This window comes from Lepisma saccharinum, chromosome 3 (genome assembly GCF_977018435.1).
Source record: "Lepisma saccharinum chromosome 3, izLepSacc3.1, whole genome shotgun sequence".
Classification (NCBI taxonomy): Eukaryota; Metazoa; Arthropoda; class Insecta; order Zygentoma; family Lepismatidae; genus Lepisma; species Lepisma saccharinum.
In genome coordinates this window covers 3385442-3411988 of record NC_139231.1, presented here as the reverse complement: position 1 = coordinate 3411988, position 26547 = coordinate 3385442, and the positions used below count along the sequence as shown (strand labels likewise).

The 26547-nt window shown below is 37.2% G+C and overlaps 1 protein-coding gene across 1 annotated transcript in view; it reads right to left on the bottom strand.

Annotated features, from left to right (window-relative positions):
* mtgo (miles to go) overlaps positions 1-25600 on the bottom strand; it is a 596892-nt gene extending 571292 nt beyond the window's left edge. The window contains exon 1 of the mRNA XM_083118289.1: positions 25388-25600. The gene's annotated coding sequence lies outside the window, so the exon portion shown is untranslated. The remainder of the gene's footprint in view (positions 1-25387) is intronic.
* Positions 25601-26547: the final 947 nt, after the last annotated feature.

Here is a 26547-nt window from a genome sequence, read left to right as displayed (position 1 = left end):
TCCAGTTTTCTTACCTTTTTATCTCATGAGCATCATATTGCTGAATGAAATGACATGAGCTTATAAATATTAAAAGAACTGTGCACTGCCTGCATTAATCTCACACATTACATATTTTTTACTTCAAGGTTGCTACGATTTTTTTATTATGAAATTCCCTGACGTTTCCAGGTTTTCCAGTCCAAAAATGAAATTTCTCCAGACGTGTTTATTATCACGATTTTTGCTTTTGAATCTTGTGTTTTTCAAATAAGTATATAATCAGTTAATTATTATGAATATTCACTTTCACAACTTTTTTTTAGCAAATTTCATTCTACACACACAAGAACATGTGAAAATTTGATGAGTAAAATGTAAAATTACAATCGGCATCAAATGTATTGGGTGCTACAATCACGTGCATCTAGCCTTCAGGCTAAGGTAACAGAGGAAACAATACACGTATTTCACCATAACAGATCTCCACAACATAAAAAGTTCATAAACTATACACAATTTTTCATTTTCTAGCACATTTCTAGTGTCGTAGAAAATGCTGCTTTTTTGCTTACATTTATAAGTTCACAGCATCTGGAAATTTTTTGTTGCATATAGGAATTCTAAAGGAAATGCCAACAAGACTAAGATCTATAAAATAATAGAAGATAACCTCATCTTCACCAACCTTTCCGATAAGTATGATCATATTGTCAATGCACTTTAGTTATCAATCAGATATCTGGACTACAAGTTTTACTTTGATATTCTTTCTAATATCTAGTATTATAAAAGTGAAAATTTATTACAGAAATTCGAAGGAGTGGAATGACAAGAAGCGAATCCAGAAGTGGAAGTGACTGCTTGTCATTTTGCAACTCTTTCTCTTGCAGACTCCAAAATGCACGTAAATTCCAGACGATATGCAAAATTTCCTGACATTTCCTTCATTTTCCCCTGACAAGCCAAATTCCCTGACATTTCCTTGTTTTGCAGAATGTAGCAACCCTGTACTTGTATGCCTACCAACAGTAAATGAACACATGAATAGATTGTGTGTTGATCTCCCATTGTCACATCACATGCATTTATCTATTATTATTGAGGGGAGGTACGTGCAGATTTTGGCAGTGGAGGGGAGCCATGACAGCTAAAAGTTTGAAAACCCCTGACCTAGACATTGTGTAAATGGGGAAATAGGCAACGTGATTGGTCACTGGTAGGATTGTCTTTCCATACTTGTGATAGCAGGCACTCAAAACAGCCAATCAGATGCGGGTGTATTCTTGGAATCTTCCATGCTCTTACACTTTTGGAGGTTGGGAAAAACGCCAGCCTGCTTTAACAAATGAATGATTTTGTAACTAGCATTCCATCAGAAAACAACCTGCATCTTTGGTATGCTACACCCTTTAATCGGATGGGAAGTACAGCATTCAACAATGGAGAACACCCCATACAGTTCAGTTCACTCAACATTTTTCCAATTTCCTGATGCAGTCTGGAAGATGGCGGATATCTGAACAGATGCTGATACCCCTTGCTGTTGCATTGCTTCTTTTGCCCTTCAGATTCAAGGTTCAAGGATCTCAAACCTTTGTGGTGGAAATTAAGGGTATTTCTTAATAAAAGTTATTTTTAAACTTACGTGAAAGGTTTAAAAGGTGTTTATCAGGTACAAATAGGACTTTTAGGCATTTTAGAACCAATAGAATTTCAGTAAAGGGGTGCTGTGTACATGAAACGCAAAGATCTATAATTAGCATACATCTAGGATGTAGCAAAAATATAACTAGAAATCTGTTCCCTAATTATTATACATAAAAAAAAATAGTTGTGCTAGCCCACGTGAAAATTTTGCACAGGGTTTCCAGATAGCACACAAGCTTGTGGCAAGGTTACGATTGCTTGCTTGTAGCTTGTCAAAGCAAGCTTGATATGGCCATCTTGATGCAAGGTTCATGTATGTGATACTTAGCGTGGATGGTTGCATTTTTATTTCCTCTCATTTAATGTAAAATATAGACACCCATTTAATGTAAAAGATCAGATACTCATAAACATAAACAATAGTGCCAAAATTAAATAAAACAAAAATAGAGTACAGCGAAGTGTAATGTGGACATTACAGCAAAGACCAAAGTTTCCAACAGCAGATGCTAGATTTTTTTTATATATTTTCATGTTAATAAATTGTATATGATACAGGACACACAATTTAGGAAGGGGGTTGGTTGATTACAAAATAGTACTTCTCATATATATTATCTGTGTGATTTCCACAAAAGATACGAACCAAGTACAAGAAAAATTGATTGATTGATTCACTTTATTTTTTTTGCCATTTTTGGCTAATCATGAAGATGAGGATGAGTGATGATATGATGAAATTAATGAATATACACTCACAAAGAACACCCATGCCCAGGTTGGGATTCGAACCTGGGACCCTTGCCTTATACAGGGATAAATCGCTACAAAGTATGTGAATAATGACTTGACGTAACGGATTCCATACATTAACTGGTATTTCAACCTAAGGCATTATGCAACATACTACAATGTGGAGATTGGCACCTGGAATGTTGCAAATACACTACAAACATATACTGAAACCTTCACATGTAATTTAGTGGCCTTCCTGCTTCTGTCTTAATAAACATAATTTTTTTTTTATTTCAATACCACAGTTCAACCAGCTGGGTACTCTTTCAGTTTGCTAATATTGCTAGATAAACTGCGATATGATCTACCATCAAAAACGTGCATTCAGTGCCTCAAGAGTTACTTTTCTGGACATAAAAATCAGTGCTCAATGTGGGGAAAATGATATCGCACCAGCTAAGATAATTTGCATAGGAACACCTCACTGTCTCCACGTTGATCAATACAAGCATTGCCTCACCTATCCCAAAACTAGACCAGGAACCAGCACCTCCTTCTCAGGTAGGAATTTCCACTTCGAGCATTGAATAAAATACATATTAGAATGCTTTGTGAATTTTATGTGGTTGGTTTATATTCCTGCCGTACATCTCTGAAAATTATACTGGTACCACTCCTGCCTCTGGTTGGTCTGTCCTCTGTTGGAAGACATTGGTAATCATCACATGGGTTCTTCTTGCCACTACGAGAAGTGCTGGAGACAATATGTGCTCACCATTCTCTTTGGGAGGGGAAGAAGATGCACACCCACAAGGAGCAGGTATACAGATGTTGAGATTAAAAGAATTTGCCCTCTAAGAGCTCGAATTGTTCGTTGATATTATTTGCATGCCCATTCAAAAGACTCATGTACCATCAATGTCAGTCGCCATGTTTGACGGAACATACATTTGGCAACAATGGCCTGCAGACAGCAGACCATTTCTTCCCAGAAGCTGTACCAGAATAAACCTTCTGGCCTGTAGTCCTGATGACAATAGTTGAATGATGTATCAGCACCATCAGTAGCAAGGGACAAAAACTAACAGACCAAAAATAACAATTGCACTTGTTACTTCTTAATACCAGTTTATACTCAGAATAATTGGGACTGGATCTACAGTTTGTAGTGGAATACGAAACCACTGTGGCTCCACTGGGGATTATACTTGGAACCCTCGATCACAAGGAGACTATGTTACCACTTCTGTTATAGTCAAGGAGATTACACCTCTATTTAGGCATAAAGAGTATCTCACAATCCATAAACACCTCTATTTAGGCATAAAGAGTATCTCACAATCCACAACTAAACAGGCTGGTCAAGTGTAACATAATGATCAGGCAACGGACTTACATGTAAATCCATATTTATGTATGAAGCTGAAATGAGTTGTATTTTGTATTATCCTTTGTATTATAATTGCATGTAGCCTCAAAAAATTCAGTTTTTATTTTTGATATTTGTACAAGGTAACCAAAAAAGTTCTTGCCGTTTTTGACGTACCATTAATCATGCGCTCAGAGAGAGCAAACGAAATGACGCATGTGCCTGCCAAGCGATCGGGAGTTAGTCTGACCATCGACTGTCAGTAATAGCAGTCATAGCTCCTCCAGTGTCGAAGAGAAATGGAGGTATCGAAGCAGCTTGTTCGCGTGTGTTTGTTGTATGACTTTAAAGTGGGCCTGTCAGCTGCCGCATTTGCCAGGCATTTGGGGAGAATGCCGTGAACGAACGCACTGCCAGGCATTGATTCCAGAAATTCCGTTCGGGAAATGTGAGCCTTTCGGACGACCACATGTGTTGGATGACGAGGCCCTGAAAGCAGCCATCGAGGAGGACAGTGGTCTAACATGTGATGAACTTGCAGAAAGGTTGCATGTTTCTGCTGAAACAGTCAGACTGCACCTGCATGGGATAGGGAAGTCATACAAGTTAAGCAAGTGGGTACCCACACATTGTCAGCAGCCAACAAGGAACAACAAGTGACAGCCTGTTTGTCCTTGCTCACTCGGCTCCAGAACACACCCATATTTGATCGCTTGCTCACTGGTGACGAAAAGTGGGTCCTCTATGACACTCCCAAGTGTACCAGACATTGGTTTTTGCCACGTGACCCTGTTCCTCACACCTCAAGACCACCTCTGCACCCACGAAAGGTTATGCTCTCTGTATGGTGAAATTGTCGGCAAGAGGTGCATTACGGGCTCCTTCCACCTGGTCAGACCATCACTGCTGACCTCTCCTCTCAGCAGTTGCAAAGGTGCAACCGTGCATTTCGGCAGAAGGACCCGGCATTGGTGAATCGCAAAGGTGTGCTGTTCCTGCACAACAATGCCAAGCCACATGTGGCAAAGAAGACCCTAGAGACCCTTCAGCAACTTGGCTGGGAGACACTGTGCTATCCACCATATTCACTGGACCTTGCACCAACAGATTACCACCTGTTTCATTCCCTCGACAACCACCTCTGTGGGAGATCCTTCGCAAATGAGGGAGACCTGCGAAATGCACTCACGGACTTCTTTGTATCCAAGCCCACCGAGTTTTATCACCAGGGTATTGTGCAGCTGCAGGAACATTGGCAAAAGGTGTTGGAGCTGATGGAGATTACTTCGAAACCTAAAGGTACGTACTGTCCACTGTATTGCTCTTTGTTTATCACTGCTCTAGAACGGCAAGAACTTTTTTCGTTACCTTGTACAGTCGCAGACACTGTTGGGTTGTAATGATTCCATTGAAAGGCAATGCATTCATTACAACCCAGAAGTGTCCATGACTGTACACATATTAGGTTTTTGCTAATATTTTACATATTTTAGTAATTTTTACATATTATTTCCGTAGTTCAGAACATTCCTCAGCATATACTACATATTTGCACAATAACTACATGTCCCCATGTAAAAGAGTTGAGTGAATTTCTTGCAGAAAACTGACAAAGTCCGAAGCAACGTTAAACAAACGAAAGTTCATAACCTTTTTTTGTTCCCTCCAATTGCGTTAATTACAAGTTTTCTGTCATTCGAACAATAATTTTTTTACACCTCCCAACTGTTTGCTTTTGCTATTGTAAAACACTTGAAATTCCTGTTTATTTGCAATTGTTGTCAGCAATAGAGAATGAGGGCTCAAGCTCCTGGTTCCTACAAACGTAATTTTGGTAACTTTGTAAGAGAGTCCCAAGTCGAGCAGCCCATTGCTAACCCCACCCTCGCTACCAGTTGCAAGCCAAACACAATGATTTTGTGGCACACAGACGGGATTCTCTTCTGGTTTCTCTTCAAGACAGTCACGGTAAGAGTTACAATACAGAGACTGTATTTTAAGTAGCTCGTATAGTGTGTTATATTATTAAAACGGTATTTTTTTAACTCCATATTTTGGTAGAAATAACTAAATTTGCAAATATTTAGCACATTTTTACTACATATAAATCCGTTCCCTGATAATGATAATTTGAGGTCAGATATCTATGACCTAAAAACTTTAGTAATATTTATGCACCTTACAAATTACCACAACATGACCTACAAAATCTATAACCTAAAAACAAAATACATAGCATGCCTTTCTATTAAGGATTTTACAAAATCATTACCTTTCAGTAAGATGTCTTTTACAACATACTATTTATTGTTGAAAGAGTACTTTATGGTGAAAGTTTTCTCCCCTCAAATAAATTGTATCATATTTTTAAAAAATGGGGGGAGAAGCCAAAAAAAATGCCTTTGTCATAATTGCACAAGCAATACTTTATGAACAATATCTGGTGAAAAGTTAAAACCCAACTAAATATGATTTTTGGTCAAAATATGGTAACCAACATGAATTTATATAACCAACAAAACAGCATCATAATCTTCACACAAATTACAAATGTGTGTAAATTAATTTAAGCACAGAGAAACTCGGTAGGAAAAAAACATGTCATAAAAAATCAAAACCTGAAGATGACACTACAAAATAGACTTTAACCTATAATACAAGGGACTCTTTATACTGTAAATCATCTCCGGATGAAGGGTTCAAACCATGGGCTTTTTCGACCAGTTTAGTTTTCCTGCAGAAACAACTGAACTCTCACCTCAACAAGCACATTTAAAAGATGAAGAAGAAAGAACATTTTATACTATTTTTCTGACAAATCACTATGGTCTTCTCAATGAACCAAAATGAATTGAAAAATTCTAACTATGAAGTCATGTTGAAAATTACTCAACAGTTCATCATAAAAATAACAAGAACTGCACTATGCATTACTAAAAGAAAATCTGGGTAACCACTTGCAGAAACTAAATATGATTGGTTACTGTTGTAGTAACACAAGTCTGGGACTATCCTGGGCAAGATCAATCTACTCTTAAACATTTATATCAATTTCCACATCACCTTACTTGGATTTTCAAAAAGAATATAAAAACATATTTCCTTCTGGAAACTTTGACGTTAGCTCTATAATTATCCAACAGCGAGTAAAATGGCTTGCCTCTGGAGCAGGGTTGGCATTTTGCCCAGATTTTTTCAAAAAAACCCAACCCAGGTGGGTTTTTCATTTTTTCTTCAGATAAAACCCAATTAAACCTGGGCAAAACTGGATTTTATTGGGTTTTTTTAGGCTATGTTTAAAAATATATATTTTAATTATATATAAAAAATTGCCCTGGTAGTAGTGTATCTTAACATTAAATTTGTATTGCTTTATACCCTGTCCCTACTATCTCTTGAGAAAGTGAATGAAAACAAGTCTCTGCGTAAGTAGTGATGTGAGACTGCTCCACCAATGAACACGTGAAAGGGAACTGGATTGCATGGAGGGGGGGAGGGAGCGACTGCAGCTACCAGCCTTTGCAGCAGCATGTACTGCTTTGCTCTGCCCACTCAATTTCCTCCTTGTATTGACATTTTCTGTTCCAAAATATTTGTCCAACATTTTGATTCTACTCTTCCTTGAGAGTGTAATAGGTAATGCTGTATCAGTTTTCAGGATTGCATTCCCTGAGGAGGCACATACTTTGGTGTATCCAACAATCAGGCTACGGGGGAGGGGAGGTAGAAAATATGTTATAACTAGAACTCGGATTTTAGGTTTTTAACCTATATTATTCTTTGCAGGTAAATAAGAAATAAGTTATGTCAGTGATTCATTAAAAAACACAACTGACGAAGTTTTGTGCCTAAATTAAACCTATTTTTAGGTTTTTATAATTTCTTTAGGTTTTACATGATTTTTACATCTCTCCGAGGCATTTACTCGGTTTGGTAACGAAAAAATTCAGACTAACGTGTTTGAAACATGTTTTCTGTCCACCCCCCCCCCTTATGATGTTTTTCAAAGCTCTAAACAAAACAAAATGTCTGACATCACTGTTACCTGCACACAGTGGCAGCAATTAGAGGGGGACAGTTCCCCTCCTACTTTTTGCATCTGCACTATGGACCATTAATGCCAAGCATTGTCTACTAAGACAAAGTAAACTGACCCAGGCCTTCCTTCAAAGTTTTGGCACCCAATCGCCTCTACTGCCTGCACAGTCCAAAGTGCAAGTGCAAATTTCTGATACGTGTGGTCTTGCTCACTTTCACGTCAGTTTGGTCCTTTTGTAGCATTCACACCTTGCGAAGTAACGTTTCAGCACTGACTATGTTTCAGTTGAAAGTTAATGAAAAGATAAAGATAAAAATAAAATATCTGCTTGTACTTTTTCAGGTTTTACCAAAATTCAAGAGCCAATAATTCACACATAATTTCCGGAATTCAAAGAATTCCCAGTGAGAAGCCACCCTGATATTGTGCAGCAAATTATACATACGTAATTCATTTTTCATACCAACAAGTAACTTTTGCTAACAGCACAAGTATAGTAATACAATAATTTGTAGTTAATTTTGAAAATTATGCATACAAATGTAAATTTGGTTAGAAAATTAACATTTTGTTGTTATACATATCAACTAAAACTTCTTACGGTTCTTGTGATTTTTTTAATGATTCTATCTAATCACAAATTTTCAGGAATTTTGTACCATTTAAGTTTTTTGAAACCTATACTTCAGGATTTTTCGAGCCTAATTTAATATTATTAAAAGCTATTTCAGAATTTTTAGAACCTATTTTGGGATTTTTAGAACCTATTTTAAGATTTTTAGAGCCTATTTTAGGAACCTGAAAGCACATTTTTTAGAACTTAAAAATCCGAGGTCTAGTTATAACCAGGGCTGAGCCAATACCGATGCCAATGTATCGGTTGGAATTCATCTGCTGATACTTTTCCAGCTACTTGGTCTTTCACGGGACCTGCGAAAGTGGTTTCGCAGAGTCTAATTATCCTGGAAATTATGCAAAATTCAAACTATTTATTTTGCCCAAAAACTATATTTTGTGATTACACAATATCTAATTTCATATTCTGATGTAATTCTTGAATATTCTAAAGTAAATTTCTTTGTAAATTGATGCATATAATTGGAAAGAACATTTACACACCAATATTGGTCAGTATTTTCAACAAATTTTAATTGTTGCAATTTTCAAGTATTGGTATCGGTGGGAATCGGAAAGAGTATCGACATCGCTATCGGCTCAGCCCTAATTATAACCAGTGCTTTTTTTCCTGCAGCCAACAACAGTTCTCCATACTGGCACCTTTTATACTGAACGCAACTCCAACTGGTGCTGGGAAACAGCAAATCAGCGATCAGTTGAATTTTCTTCGACTGAAATCGGGCATTTTTGAGTCACAAGGTACCGAATGTTGTTCGCGGGATGAAACAAATGAGCGTTGGGTCCACCACAAGTTGCCAAACGTACTGTAAAGCGAGAGAGTCTTCTCGGGCAACGATATTGCCAGCGCCAGAAATCAGCGGGGTGTTAATGGTACAATTGCACACTTTGTTCTACATGAGTAAGTTTCACACACAAACACTCTACAAACACGCAAATAGACAACTGGCAAAAACAGAAGTATGCTTGGCAGCGTTGCTTCGGGAAAGCAATGTGAACCCTTCAGCTTTTACTTAGCAACTGAGTTTGTTGATACCCATCGAGCCACACACCCCCGAAGACGATTGGTGGACACAAAGGGCCAGAAATAGCCATCAAGGTCACCCGCCAGTTGGAGTTGCGTTCAGTATAGTTGAGGACTAATAACATTTTATTTTAACAAGTGAAATTCCTATGATGCCAGAGGACAAATTCCAGCCTGGGCATGGGTATTCTTTGTGTGTGCCTTCTTCAATTTCATCATATCATCACTCATTCTCATCTTCGCGATTAGTCAAATGTGACACAAAAGAGAAGTAAAATAAACCAAATCAAACAAGATAAATGGATTTGTGTGTGTGTACTTGGATGCATCATTGTTTATGAAAAAACTCAATTTTGAGTAGTTGTTATGATGAACACCATTAACAAGCAACACAGTAACATAACAAATCAACTTGAATAGTGCCGTAACCATTCTTCCCAGGAAAATAGCAATCACTATAACTTTTTTAAAGTGAGACTTAATTTTATCAATCAGGTTTGTTACTTTCTTTCCCCTGCAATGATATTCAAATTTAAGCATGTTAAAGTATATGCTTTTCAAGATGCAGTACATTTTAAATAAATACCATTAGTGAATATTCCATTCTGAACTTCAGTTTATGAAACAATTTATTTTGTAAATGCAGTGTTGGACTTGTGTTGGAGTAAATAATGGTACAGCTACAAACACATTTTTTACCTCATTTATTTCATGTGCCATAGACCATTAAATAATCCAAAAATACAGTGCCTTTCTCTGCCGAGCCTTCCATGAAGCAGCGACTAACATGCCGAGTGGTGGGAGGGTGTCTGCCGGCATTTAGTCCCACAGCTGTATGTTTTCCTTGGCAGGCATGGAACGTGTCAGTGCTTCAGTATCCAGATGGCTGGTGTCCAGTTTTCACGTTTTTGTGAAGTGTTAAGGTGTTAACAAGTGTTTGAGATTGTTTTGGTGCTTTTTTTCAACCTAATAATTCCAGCTACAATTTAAAACAATGCATTTTTATGTACGACTCTTACGTCATTACGAATTCTTGTAGGGAAGTCAGAAGGTGTCTGGCAGCAGAATCCCCAGATGATCCTCTTCCACACAGACAAAATGTTCAAGAACTTATGAGCAAATTTACGGAAACAGGGTCTGTTCTTAATAAGAAGCGGTGAAGGGTGAAACAGTGTGTGCTTACTGGGGAGAAACTAGATGACGTTGGAGCATGATCAGTACACACTTTTAAAAAAAATCACAAGAAACAGACATTTGCATATTGTCTGCATGGCGAGCTACCAAGCTTTTAAGCCTGAAACCATACATTAGAAGAATTTAAATAAAATATCAGGAGAGTAATTGAAGCAATTTCGGAAGAGGAACTGATACGTGTTAGTGAAAATTTCCTTAAAAAATGCCCTAAATTTTTGGAAGCTGGAGAACATCATTTCCAACACCTCTTGTAACAAAGTACGTGTTCATTTTAATTTTAACTGTCGGTGTAATTGTACGAGTGTACGAGGTTATGTAATTACATAGCTAGCATTTCCATTTACGCGGATGTTGCATGCAGTTTACCGGCAGACACGCTCTCACTGCCAGAGGTAATGGCCGCCACTCTGTGGAAGACTTGACTGTGAAACGTACTGCACTATGCAACACAATATTTTCAATCTGCTTCAAAAGAATTATTTCATAGTTTATCACAATTGTGTTTCCCCATTATTTTTCTGGATGTTTCAAGCATCCGTGTATTAACATGCCAAATTACAATTTTGCCACATTTAATTGTCCAGCTGATTTCGTCCAAATGGGATACCTTATACATCCTCCAAAATATCTGGCTGCTATGAAAATGGCAATTCCCATGGATAAAACATCAGTGACCATCAATTTGGTCCCCAACTCTCAACAAACATGCACTATATTTCAAAACACTTATTGTCTAAAATTCTTAAAAGAGTTTCTTTTCTTAATCTCCAGAAATGTAGTTTAGGCATTTGAAAGTCACCAGAATTTTGAATCTACCTCAGCATATGAAAAATCCATTTTCATTTAAAATCTTGAAATGCTTTGAACAAATGCAAAAAAAAAAAGTTCCCAAGGTGTATCTAGTTGTGATTCATTTCAGCTAAAAACCTCTAAATTTGCTGCAGTTATCATGGTGACTTATTCCCAACCTTCCTAAAACACACACTACATTACAGAGTTTTATTAAAAGCTTGAAACTCAAGTGATGCTGTAACATTGCTGAGACTTGTTTTCTTAATCTATGAAAATGTAACCGGTCTGTCGTCTACTATCTTTAAACACGACAAATTTTCTGCAAATAGAATGTGAGACCAATCCTTCAAGTTATCTTGCAACTCAAAAGCTTTGCATTTATGGTGGTTATCATAAATACAACGTTTGTGATTTTACCACCACTCCTCTCCTACGCTATGAAATATTATTTTAAAAGTTTTACTGCAAAATTGCGGACCAATTAAATCTCTAAAATGACTCAGTATAATTCCTTATACTCTGAAAATGTATTCTAGACCATTTTTTTTTTTTTAAAAAAATTGCCGAGCATGGCATAGAGCCTACAACATGGGTAAAATCAGTTTTTCATCCACCATCTTGAAACACATTGTCCAATTTTAATCAAGTTTTCTAGCTGCAGAAATAATTTTACCTAAATGATTGTAAATTTACTGCAGTTATCATAGCCACTAAACAGATGGCATCCCTAACTCATGCTCCTCCTAAATCATGCACCATGTACATAATGTTCCTATAAGTTTCATGCACAAAGCTCAAAACTATTTGGTCTAGGAATTAATTCGTGCGCCTGGACAAGAGATGGCGTAACGAGCGTATCGTCCCACAGTTCCGTGTAGCCACATATGCGTTGAAAACTCCTGTCAGCGCGCATCGTTCGTAGTATAGGGCAGTTGATTGACGCGTCAACAACAGCATTTTGTAGTCAACTGAACATGGCACAGTTCGTGCCAGATAAAGTGTTTTTGCAGGGTGTTCTGCTTCATTACTTTAACATGCAGAAAAGTGCTACCGAAAGTCATCGTATTTTGGTGGACGTGTATGGTGACCATGCGCTAGCTGAGCGAACGTGTCAGAAGTGGTTTGCACGGTTTAGAAGTGGTGATTTCGGCCTGGAAGACCAAGAGCGACCTGGACAGCCAAAAAAATTTGAAGACGAAGAATTGAGAGCATTGCTCGATCAGGATTCGTGTCAAACGCAGGAAGAACTTGCAGAAGCATTAGGCGTTGATCAAACAACAGTTTCCAAACGCCTCAAAGCCATGGGAATGATTCAAAAGATGTCACATTGGGTTCCACATGAATTGAAAGACAGAGACGTTGAAAGACAAAAAACCATTTGCGAATTGCTGCTTGAAAGACAGAAAAGAAAAGGGTTTTTGCATCGCATTGTTACTGGCGATGAGAAGTGGATCCATTACGAGAACCCGAAATGAAAAAAGGCCTGGGTGAAGCCAGGTGAACCAGGACCATCACAACCGAAACGAGATATTCACTGTGCAAAGGTTATGCTGTGCATATGGTGGGATATGAAAGGTGTGGTGTACTATGAGCTGCTGCAACCGGGTGAAACTATTAATGGAGAACGTTATCGACAACAATTAATGCATTTGAAGCAGGCTCTGGCCAGGAAACTACCAGAATGGGTGAACAGACATGATAAACTTATTTTTCAACATGATAACGCTCGCCCACATCTCGCAAAACCGGTCAAAACCTATTTAGAAAATGTCGGATGGGAAGTTTTACCCCACCCGCCGTATTCACCAGACGTTGCTCCTTCAGACTAACTACTTGTTCGATTGTATGAGTAACGATTTGATTGGACAGCGGTTCACTTCTTCAGAAGATATTGAAAAATGGGTCTCTGACTGGATCGCTTCAAAGGATGAGGACTTCTTTCGCCACGGAATCCGTAACTTGCCTGACAGATGGGCGAAAGTGGTGGCTCGCGATGGACAATATTTTTCTTAAGGTATTTATGTATTTTGTGTTTGAACTACAGCTTCAATGTGTGCGTAACAACCGCACGAATTAATTCCTAGACCAAATATAACCTATTCAAAGGTTTGAAAATGTCAAAAATGATCAAAATATGAAAATATACATGTGCAGTGTATACACCCTTAAAAAAAGAAAAAAACTGAAATTGTGGTAGATAATGAAGGTGCAACACTTACATGGGTAACAAGCTCTTAACCAGACATAAATAATGTTTATCTTGCATATGATGAGAAATGAGAAAAATCATTTAAAGAATGTTCCGACTTAATTATGGCACAATTAAAGACATTTCAATAAAATGTACTCAATTCTCCCTTGTAATGCTTAAACATGCAAAAAATTTATTGACCAATTGATCATCGCAGTTGAAATTCCCTAGCTTCTCTGTACGCTTGCTCTTCCAAAAGGGTTTGCTTTCTATGTAAGTTGTTGATGAACTGTAGCAGTTCATCCACCGAATTAAAATTCTTGTCGGAAGCTACTTGAAGGTACTGCCTACGTAGTCCCCTCACAATGTAACAAATTACATGTTTCATTAATGCTTGGGGGAGATATTTCTTGTGCATATTTCTTATGCAAGATGTAAGCTTGCGGGGTTTCCTGGATTTGTTGGACTTGTTCCTTTAAGAAATCCTCAACCAGGTGAGGTTGACCAATGCCCCTAAAAGTGTTGGTTATTTTTGTTTTTAGCGTTTGGTACTCTTTATTTGCATAATCTGGTTGAGATTTTATTCCCGTTATTAAATCTAAAGCGATTCCAGTCAGGAATAAAGGCAAGAAATCTTTTCTTTTTGCATGGAACCAAGCTAATGCATCTGCCATATTTTCAAAAGTTGTGAAAAATTGATCAACTTCTAAGGGTTTTGCCCCTGAAAACTTTTCCGGTTGAATAAAATTTGGTATGTTTAATGCCATGATTTCAGTATTGTTGACAATGGTGGAAGGAATACACAGTGCGGCAATTTGAAATCTAGCCTGATATTTTGCTTCGTAGGTGGCGCCACTGTGCAAGCGTTCTGTGGTGCGAACAAGTAACGGGTATCTCACGAACAATCAACCCAGAGCTTCTTGACCTTGAGCGACATTACCGCTTGTGGCGTTGTTGAATGTGGGCACGTGTCGTGAAAGTGTGCGTCATGATTTCAACACGGAACAAAGAGCAAACATCAAGTTTTGTGCGCTCTTGGGTAAAACTGCTGCAGAAACGTTTCACATGTTGTAGCAAGTCTATAGGGACAATTGTTTATCCTGTACGCGTGTATTTGAATGTCTCAGGCGTTTCAGTGAAGGACGGTAGCCAATTGAACACATGACGATCATCCAGGTGTAGCAGGGAAGGTGAGAACACCAAAATTGGTTGAGAAAGTGAGGACAATCATTACTGAAGACTGAAATTTCAGACAGACTGTTACTGCTGCATTTTATCTTGAGGTACTGAAACGTTTGATGCAAGGAATAACACGTGTGAGGCCAGAGTATCGGGATGATGGCAGCTGGCGTCTGCTTCATGACAGTGTCCCAAGTCACAAGACTGTGATTGCGAAAAACCTTTTGGCCCTAAATCGATTCTGTGTGTTGTCACACCCTGCCTACTCAGCGGATCTGGCTGTGTTATTATTTTTTATTTCCTGAACCAAAATCTGCACTGAAAGGTTTCTACTTTTATGATGTACCAACAATCAAGAAGGCTATGACATGGATTTTAAACAGCGTTACACAAAACAAATTCCAGCAATCCTTCCATGCAGTGGTAGGCATTGCGCTATGATGTGTGGATCCCGGACGGTCCTACTTTGGATGATCCCTGGTAAGTAACTTCTATGAAGACTTGTTTATTTTTTACAGCACCAGCCTCAATTTCAAATTGCCGCACTGTGTACTGGCAACACAGTGAGCGGAATGTGCAGTGTTGGTGGAAAACTGCTGTATGTATCACGACCTTGTCCTGCTGACTGGACGAGACGGTGAAATCAGAACCATTTGTTCCGTCAGCTGTTGAATCCTCATTACAAATACACCTAATTTGTGTTCATTATTCCTTAGCATTCCTAACTCGTGTTCTGAAGCACATATTTCCTTTAAGGAACTCGCAGCTACAACTAAAATCAATTATAAAAAAGACTGGTGCCTCCAACCATATTTCCTCCTTCCCTTATTTGTTAATTTAATTACTGGGATCTAAGTATAGGGTGAAGAGAAGGGGCTAATTAGAGGTTGTGTAAATATGCTCAGACCTTTCTCAGTTTGGAGTGACACCTAAGTCCTCCAGGTACATACCTGCGGTCTTTCTTCCACGATGTTGACTCACTCAAATCAAATCCAAAACTGATCTCGAAATTTCCTTCCGATCTTCTCAGATCGGTTCGGTTGCTTCGATATACAAATTCTAATACTTGTCGATTCAGATCTGGCTGTCAGGCTGGTACCTTTCCATGGATGAGGCAAGTAATGGAATTTGTAAGGTCTGCATTCCAAACCGACGAGAACATCCTGTCTCCGTAATATTTCGTTTTCCAGTACACCTTCTAATTTTTACCTACAAGTCAACACTATGATGTATCACTATTACTTCTCCTGCATAAGGAAGTGACTTTGTTCAACTATGCTGCATCAACCTAGAAATTTCTGATACTCTTTCTTTATTGTTCCTTGGATATGTATTAGGTATTTTTATTTCTGTTAAAAGTCCATTTTTATCATGATTTGCGAAAAATAGCCTGAGAAAAACCACTATTACTTGTATTACATTCATTTTTTTAGCATTATAAGCTCTCCTTTATAAGTTTCCCAAAAAATGTTGACAATAGTAGAACCTCAAGAATTTAAAGCAATAATTTACAACATTTTCTGAAAAAAACTCACTTTTTGACTGGGTTTTTCTGGAAAAAAAAACCTGCATGGGGAAAACTGGGCTGGGCCCACCCGGGACAACACTGCTCTGTAGGGCATATGTATGTACCTACAAGTGAGTAGTTTCATTCATAACCATGGGCGGTGCCATTCGGGTTCTTCCGCATTGGTATTCAGAATTGCTTCTTCAAGTGGCTTGTTTGTGGTTTTCTATAATTGCCTGTAGCTCAAAGTTGTTTTATGTTTTATCTTGTACCATTGATGATAAGAAATGGATTTATTTTTTGCCTTCTTTGATTGATTGATTTGGTGTTTTAAGTTCCCTTTGTGCACAGTAAGGCTAATCGGAACTGGACCTACAGTTTAAAGTGGGATCCGAACCACTATGTGTCTCCACCGGGTATTGAACCTGGGACCCCTTGATTACAAGGCAATGACGCTACAACTGCACCATCAGGGAGGCCCTTTTCGCCTTCTTGTTGCTCCTCTTTTCTCAAAGTCACACTGCAACAAAAAATTCAGTTGCTTTCAAGACATCATCTGGTCGAGCTCGGGAAATTATTTAATGCGAGTTGCATAGTGACAGGCACTTTTATTATTATTATTTTGGTAATACACGCTTCTATGTAACATGTACCATTTCAGACATTTTCAAAAACACACGAAGAGACCGAATGTTCGTGAAAAAATGTTACACTTCATTGTTGAGGATTGTGCAGAACGTGATTTTAACGAAGATCAAGTTACTATGGAATTTATTTTTCAAACCTGAGATAAGTGTCTTTAAATGCAATACCTGGTGAAAGCACATAGTGGTTCAGATCCCACTTATAACTGTAGGTCCAGTCCCGATTAGCCTTACAGTGCATAAGTGGATTTAAAAACTCAAACATCTTAAATGATTATATTTTGTATTTCACTAACATACATAGTTCAATAAGACTGCAGCATGTCCGAATGTTTACACTGTGACAAGTTTCTTGGAGTGTAACACACAATATATGTCATTGAACAGCCTTCAACAAGATGTTGCTTTAAAATTTCCAAACGACGTAAAATAATCTAATTCAATTAACAAAATTTCCAAATATGTGGTTGTTGTGGTAAAATCAAGCAAAACGGATGCCTACCAAAAGTTTATTCGTATTTCATGCAATGGCTAAAGGCTGCATACATATTTTTTACAATATATTCAACATCGCACCCCCTAAATTTCATTCTGCACCCCATCAGCACCCCTAGATAATTAATCCTGATTTTGCTGCTGTTCATAACCAACCTTGAACAATACATTGATAACTAAAGAACGAAAAACCTCCAAAAATTCATTTTTGATACATTAATATGTATATAAATGTAAAAAGAAAACAGGAATGAAATATCAATAGTTGTTTGGAGAAATTGTGAATCTTACAGTCACATACTGATGGGGCAAGCCTTAAGAGCTTTACAGCCAGTGGGACAGCTTTCCCCCCATCTCTCATATAAAAGAATAAGGGACAAAATAAAAAAAGAAATACCATCTATGAATAATTCAGGGGAGGCTGCTAACCGACACCTCCAACAATTTCAGCTTATTTAACCAAGAGATTTGTGTTTAACGTAGCTACAAATAACCTCGATATTTAACCGCAAAGTGTGACCACCATTTGTTCAATTACTCTTGTGCAGGAGCAGTTTCACTATTTTCTTTTAAATAAAATACCACTGTATACATGCACATAAATCAAACAAGCGTGCAGACATTCTAACAGTATTAAACTTAAAACTACTAACTGAGCAATGCAAAATTACTAACACCTTTAAATCCAACACTCCTAACAAAATAAAACCAATCCTGCAACAAGTCGAAAATGTTCATTTACACTTGGGTAGTTGCAGGGGCAAAAAGAATATTCATGAATGCATCAGTATCAATGTGACCAATGTTTGGGTAAGAGTTCTGAATGTTCAATGATTTTCACAACTTTTATGGGAGTATTAGGAAGTGTTTTAGAAAACTGGGAACGATTGTGGAACAAAGTTTGAAGCTTGGATAAACTAATATACACAGGTAAAAAGCTTCACTAAGTATTATTATTTATGGAAGAAATTATGATTTCAAAAGTGGCTTACGTGAGCATCAAAGCTTCCCAGCGAGCAGCAATTTGAGGTTTATGGTCATCTCAGACACGGAGTTCTGATAAATTTCTGGGCAAGGCTTGAAGGGTTTCATGCAGGGTGGATAAAAATCATTATTAAAAGAAATCATTTTTGATGATTTCTTAAAATTAAATCAGATTTATTTGATTTAAATCATTTTAAAAAAAAAAACATTTAAAATTGCTGGAATGGTTTTTGGCACCATAAACATAGATATGTTTTCTTATAGAAAGCCTTTTTCTAGTAAATAGCTCTGTAATACGATAGGTTACACTAAAAGTTTTTAGACACGCGCAAGTAAAACACTGGAGACCAAAAGTATGAATTCTATAATTTTTCAAAGTATTCTCCATGACAGTTGATACACTTGTTCATCCACTCAAACCAAGTGTGAAAGCACTGGGACCACACATCTGCAGCCACCTCTTGAATGCACTGAACGAAGGTGGTGACTGCCTCCTCGGGAGTAGGAAATGAAGAACCTCGTAATGTATCCTTGATTTTAGGGAACAGGAAGAAATCACAAGGGGCGAGGTCAGGACTGTAAGGAGGATGAGTCATTTCTTCGATGTTGGAGGCTTTGAAGAATTCAATTGTTCGTACTGCTGTATGGCTGTGCGCATTGTCTTGATGCACAATAATGCGACTTCGTGGGCGTTTTTCACGAACTTTCCGTACGATCTCCGGTAAACAAACCGTAGTGTACCATTCAGCATTAACGGTCCGATGTCCCTGTAGCGGCACTGTTGCAATATGGCCCGTCCGACTGAAGAAAGTGGCAACCATTTGTTTGCCAACACTTCGTCCCTTCCTGACTTTTGTTGGTGGGTCTTCATCCGGGAAGATTCACTGCGTCGACTGTCGTTTGTTCTTGGGTTCATAACAGTACACTCAAGTTTCGTCACCTGTTACGATGTCATACACTGCATTTGATTGTCCTTGGTTAAATTTGTCCAGCATTTTCATGCACCATGTGACCCGTGCCTGCTTTTGCTCCTGAGTAAGATGGTGTGGGATCCATCTGGCACAGAGCTTCCTGACACCAAGGCGGTCATGCAGGATCGTTTGAACCTGACTCATACCAATACCCAGTGTTGCACTAATAACTGCATATGTCACCCGGTTATCCTCTATCATGCGACGCACTCTGTCAACGTTTTCTTGAGACGTTGCTGTCACATGACGACCATCACATAATTCATCACTGAGTTTCTGACGTCCACGTCGAAATTCTCAAAACCAATTAAACACAGTCGCACGGCATGGGGCTTCCTCCTGAAATGCATTTCGGAGCCTTTCATAACATTGCTGCTGCGTTAAACCTGCTCGAAAATCGTAAAAAATAATTGCTCTGAAGTGCTCCCGTGTTAAATCCATTTTACTGTACACACACGACAATAATTGACTAATTTCTGGCACACAACAATTAACAACTATAAATTCTGCAGCATTATCACACTTCACAGACTACTAACTTCAACATATCCTAGAGACAATGTATTGCTGCAATCAGTGTTGCCGCATCTAAAAACTTTTAGTGTCACCCACGTATATTTGAACAATTTGATTAAAGCAAATAAAAAATATATTTAGGCCTAAATATTATTTTTTTTGTTTCTGATACTATATATGTGAACCTGCTATGGAAATATTTCTTGAATGTGTTAATGAAACCATAATACATAATTTAACTAATTTTTCACCCAGTGAAAATAAAACATTCTGGATGTACTCAATAATCGTAACTTACAATACTTTTTAAAGTCTTTGTAGCTGAATTTGATAATCTTTTAATTGAATTTTCGGGCTAATGTCAATGGTTTTTGGGGCTACCCGTGGATGGTTTGTGGGAAATAAGGAACAACAGTAGGTACTCGTTAATGTAAGAAATAGACATTATTTTTGTTAGAAATTCATTATTTCACCTAAAGAAACGTTCCGCAATGCAGAATAGTACATTAGCAATGTAAAAAATTGCGAAATAAATCATTGATAGGTGTCTCCGGTATAGTAAAGTAGTACCATATATTGGGTGCTACAGCGATGTGCATTTACCTTTAGGCTAAGGTAACAGAGGTACATTATTTCCCCATAACAGATCTCCACAATACAGAAACAACAGAAAAAGTTCATAAACCACACACAATTTTTCATTTTCCGGCAGATTTATAGTGTCATACAAAGTGCTGCTTTTTTGCTTACATTTATAAGTAAACAGCATCGAGAATTTTTTGTTGCATACAGGAATTATCTAGGAAATACCAACAAGACTAAGATCTATAAAATAATAGAAGATAACCTCATCTTCACCAACCTTTCCGATAATTATGATCATATTGTCAATGTACTTTAGTTATCAATCAGATATCTGTACTGCAAGTTTTACTTTGATATTCTTTCTAATATCTAGTATTGTAAAAGGGAAAACTTATTACAGAAATTCGAAGGAACCATAATTTTGCACAAGACTGAGAATCATAAGAAGGAAAGAAACAAGTTTCTAAATTGAATCATTTTTGGGAGTGGAACCACAAGAACCAAATCCAGAAGTGGAAGCGAACTACTTGTTCATTTCGCAACTTTTTCTCTTGTAGACTCAGAATGCACATAAATTCCAGACGATCTGCAAAATTCCCTGACAAGCCAAATTCCCTGACCTTTTCCTGTTTTCCAGATGCGTAGCAACCCTGCAATTGAAAATCGGGGCCAAAATTTGTTCAGTTGGTCATATCCTGGAGCACTTTGACCATTTTATTTTTAAATATTGTTGCATGGACTTACTTTAAGCCAAAAGACATGTGGAAATTCTGATAGCATTAAACCTAATACTCAATGTAAAAATATTATAAGCAAATATGATATGACGTGATAATTAGTACCACATAAAACCATCCATTACTTCACTATAACGTATCTCTGTGAAATAAAAACAGCAGAAAATGTTCATATTAAACGCATCCTTCAACAAGGCAAAATTTCAGTCTCCAAGCGGGGGAAGGGGGGATACGATGGGTCACCAGCACAATTCAGGTGAAGTGAATTCTCTGGAGGGAAAATCTAACCTTTAGGGCAGTGAACAGTAAAGTCACAAGAAAAATGTGGGTGACGAAGGAACAGAAGAAGATAGATCTGGAAAAAGAAAGAAAAAAAATAAAATTTAACAAAAAGGAAAAAACGGAAAATAATTTTCAAGAAAAATAAACAACCATACAAGGGAGAAATAAGAATGAATGAAAAATGTGAAATATAGGACTATACTAACAGATTTTTTAAAAAAAATCAAAATAGATCCTAAATGGAAATAGCCACATAACATATGGAACTTGGTCTTAACTGTATTACAATTATAATTAATGAAAAAGAAACTGTTTAAATGCAATGATTTAGGCCTACTTAAAGACTGATGATAACACAATTAACTAGATTTAAAATTCAGGCAGCCATTAGCCATTTTATTCTGTGACAATTATGTTACATTCAAATCTTAGCATTCTGAAATTATATCAATAAGACATGAAACAATAAGAACTTAAAAAAACAAAATGTAGGCTGACAGAAAAAAATATTTGCATAAATTTTCACAGTGTTATGATCCTCTTTGGTGTACGTGTGTGTGTGCTAGCATCTGTTTCCCTCTCCCTCACTCACTCATTCCCACACACACATTCTCCACTGTATTTTTACTTTACAAGGGGAAATTCACACTGAAAACCCCCACTACCCTCTGCCAATTTTAATCCTAACAACTAATTAAGCTCATGGAAAAAGCAGTCCAGCATATGCTTATCAGACTATGCCATTTTAATTCAACTGAAAACTCCGTAACAGTTCCGATTGATATTATTTTTTTAAAAAAATCTTCTAGTAGAAAGACTAATTATCATAAAATTTTGGAAATCATTGTCACAGGAAATTTGAACCTTCCTTAAAGTAATGAGAACTGTTTGGATTCGGAAAAAAAAAGTCATTTATGTTGAAAAAAACAACTTAAAAATTACCTTACACAAGCATGCACACTACCGACAGACAAGGTATTCTCAGTTGACAAGCGACAGTAAGTATCGTAGACTAGTGGGAATAAATGTAGAAGTAAATCGGAACCTTAGCAGAATGCATTTAGGGACTTTATTTTAATGCTAAGAGAACCAAACCTGACCTGCCTAACCTAACCACGAAGCATATATTGAACAAAATCTTAAGTAATCGCAAAAACTCTACATTATGTGTAAACAGACGTAAATCGAAATTAAACCATGTAAAAATTGCATTCAGTAACAGTTCGTTATATCGGAGACACTTTTCTTCAAATTTACAGGAGAAACTACTTACTGAAATCAGTTTCTGTAGCATTGTCAAAGTTCTTCGAGATATATTCTTTCATGGAAACTGAAAACTTCACCATAGAATGCTGCAGAACAAGAAATAATCACTTTTTATGTAAGAAACTTGCATTTTCTGTAAAGCGACAACATTATGCCGTTATTTCCATTATGTTCCGGCAGATGGCACAAGCGTCGAAAGTCATGCGGTCTCGCCAGTGTTTCCAAACGTGCCTTTTTTTTTACGAGATATTTTTTTTAACTATGCTTACCTAACCTAAGCATGCCGGAAATTGTCCGTGGCTATCGTGAATGGTTTTTGGGGCTATTAGTCAATGGTTCGTGGGACTATCGTGAATGGTTTTTGGGGCTATCTGTCAATGGTTTTTGGGGCTATCCGTCAATGGCTTGTGACGACATAATGAACACGAAAGTAGGTATATTTCGGTTACGAAGGTTGAAACACTGCATACCCACTCCAAATCGACAAAACACAAGAACGACACACGATGATCTACAGCTGTGTGCGCCATATTGTATGTTCCGCAACGGCAGAAAGAAATTAAAAGAATTACTCGTAATGTGAATAATCGATGTTATTTACGTGTAAAGAAGGTTGGAAACACTGCATACATACAACAGTAGTCAACCTCTGCCCACCATATTGTGGGTTATGGAAGCGAAAAACGGAATAATAAAAACTACTCTCTATGTGAAAAATTGTGTTTGTTTTCGTGTAAAAAGCATAATCGCACCTTCAACTATGTTCCGCAATACACAATTCGTAAGTACGAACCATGAGAAACACAAAATATCCTATTGTAATGTGTGTCCGATATAACGAACTGTTACCTTGCATTCTTAGCAAGATGAAATCTCAATAAAACAATAGGAACTTGGGCCAAAAACTCTGCATGTACAAGTATATATTTTAAAGGAACCTTAGGATAACCGTCACAACGCCAACTGGACTTTGCAATGGTACTAGAAAAGAGATACCCTAGATCGGTTTTTCAGGATTCATTCATGCTCTCTCAATACATTTTCAAATTGCAATTGCTAGTGCTTAATATTTTTTGTACGAGTTAATATATATTCGTCTTTGGGCAAAAACTACAAAGGTGGCCCCTATTATCTTACACCAAGAGAAGTTCGGGTAACAGTTTGTTATATCATTCGTACTTACCAATTGTGTATTGCGGAACATAGTTCAAGGTGCCATTATGCTTTTTACACGAAAACAAACACAATTTTTCACATAGAGAGTAGTTTTTATTATTCCGTTTTTCGCTTCCGTAACACACAATATTGTGGGCAGAGGTTGACTACTGTTGTATGTATGCAGTGTTTCCAACCTTCTGCACCAAAAAATACCTACTATTGTTTCCATCACGTGTGCAAATTGTACATTATGCACGGGTAGCTGATGGATAGCCCCATGAACCATTTCCGATAAGGTTAGGTTAGGTTTGGTTAGGCAAGCATAGTTAAAAAAGGGGGGTTGGAAACACTGACAGGGGGTTAGGTCATCAAACGTATGCAGCATCCAGTCCACGTAGCGAAAGCAATGGCACTTGTGTGTAGGTGAGATATTTCTCTTGAAAAATACATGATTTCCCGCTCAAATAGATTCCACGATGAAAGAAAATACATCGACGAACGTTGGAAACCTTACAGAAATGCATTTCCATAAGTAGTTTCTTCTGTAAAAATGAAGAAATGTGTCTCCGATATAACAAACTGTTACCGAAGTTCGAAAATGTTGGGAATTACAAAGAACTAATCATTTACACATACATTATCCATACTGTCAGCAGTGATGGGTCATAGTCGCATGTAAATTAAAAAAACTTCTTTTCTGTTTTTAGTGCAACATGACTGCCAAAGTAAAATTATAACTGCACCTGAGACCAATGTATTTTAATGTATTGCAGAATTACTATTATTGTTATTACTTTACATTAGTTTGGACTACAGCTGCATATTGTACGTAGTGTAATGAGATAGAAAAATGTGGAATGCACAGAGTTAATTACGAAGTTGTGCATACTACACAATGTGACAGGAACATCATGTCATTTCAACAAATTGTCTATGTATATCTGTGTGTGAGAGAGAGATCGTATCAGGTATCGATATTACATAATGGTAATATTCACGGTTGAAATAATGACCAATATCATTTCCATGACTTTAACGTAAAATTATATTTTCTTCACCGCATATCGATTCTGTTTAGATCATGACTGTCCGTAGAGAGGTTTGTCTGCATATGATGGTTTCTACATTAAGGCAAATTTCTTCTTGAAATCTTTCTAACTTCGTAAGGGATATTATATTCCAGTTTAGAAACCATTAACAGTGGATTCTGATCTAGTCGAGGACAATAACCTTGAAGACGAAAGGAGAGTAAATCAAATTAATGGAAATAAGCCGAACATCTGTTTTTGACATTTCTTGCGCTTGACAATCAAGGGGCGTAAAACATATGGCATGCAAATTTAATTTATATAAGACATAGTTTCTAATTGTATCCAAAAACTCTTACATCTGTAGGATAATTACATACAAATAGTGACGTATAACACCAGTTTACAGCAAATCTTTGAACTTACCTGTTAATAATTAGCGCCTTCAGAACGACTTCACACAACACACACCTTCTCTTCGGCCATGTTAACAAACGTTTACGCGGTCGGCGCTACTCCTCAAGAAGTTCATTCTAGGTTGTCAATTAAATTTTCCAACTTTGATTCCTGTTGTTCACTACACGCTTCAACATGTCTCGAACCAAATAACACCCAAGCACGGACATTCAAACTAATTAAAATGGTAGGCAAAATTCTAAACTGGAAAATGTTTATGCCTAAACAAAAAACTATCGAAAAACATTTGTCGTCATAAATGGGGGGGGGGGGATATAAATGAGAAAATCTATATAACATATTATCGTTCTCACATTTCTTACCAAATAATCGTTCATAACTGCCGTTTGTGTACGATAAAATAAAATAAGTTAACAAGGAAAGCAGAAAACGTTAATAACAATAGCCGATACATTATCTAGAAAGAAAAGAATTTCACCATAGAGAGTATAGTCATGGTACAGTACTTTATGATTTCACTGTGCGCTCTTTTTTATTTCGAAAATTTTATGTTGCACTCATACATCACAACATTTTAAAAGGTATTTACGGGCATACGGCACACCAGGGGCGCCGACTTGTCAAAATTATTGGAGGTGCTCTGATCACTGAAATAAATGAATGAATGACTCACTCCCTCCCATTTTTAAAAAATAAAAATTACGTCTTCTTATAGCAGTTTTTAAGCAGCTATTATATTCCTCATGCAAATGAAATGTAACATGAAAAGGTTTAGATAATGTTTCTAAGTCTCTTTATGTCTTTTGTGTCTGTTCATTTGTTTTTTAGATAACAATTAACATTTTTATTGAGAAGTACGTATTTACATTAAGAGACCTACCTAACAGTTTTATGCCGGCATCGGTAGCCGAGCATGTTGGGTGGTCGACTCAACTCGCTTTGATCCAGAGGTCTCGGGTTCGACTCCAGGCGAGGGCATGGGTGTGTTTTAAAGTCCGCAACAGACATGTGATGGGTTGCAAATAACCTTAGTGTTGACGTACCCATAAAATAACGAATATTTACAATATTTAACAGTTTTATTTAATTATTTACATAAATGTTAACACAAATCGCAGGAAAATAGTTTTACTTTTTTGTTCTTGCTACAATATTTTACTTTTTAAATT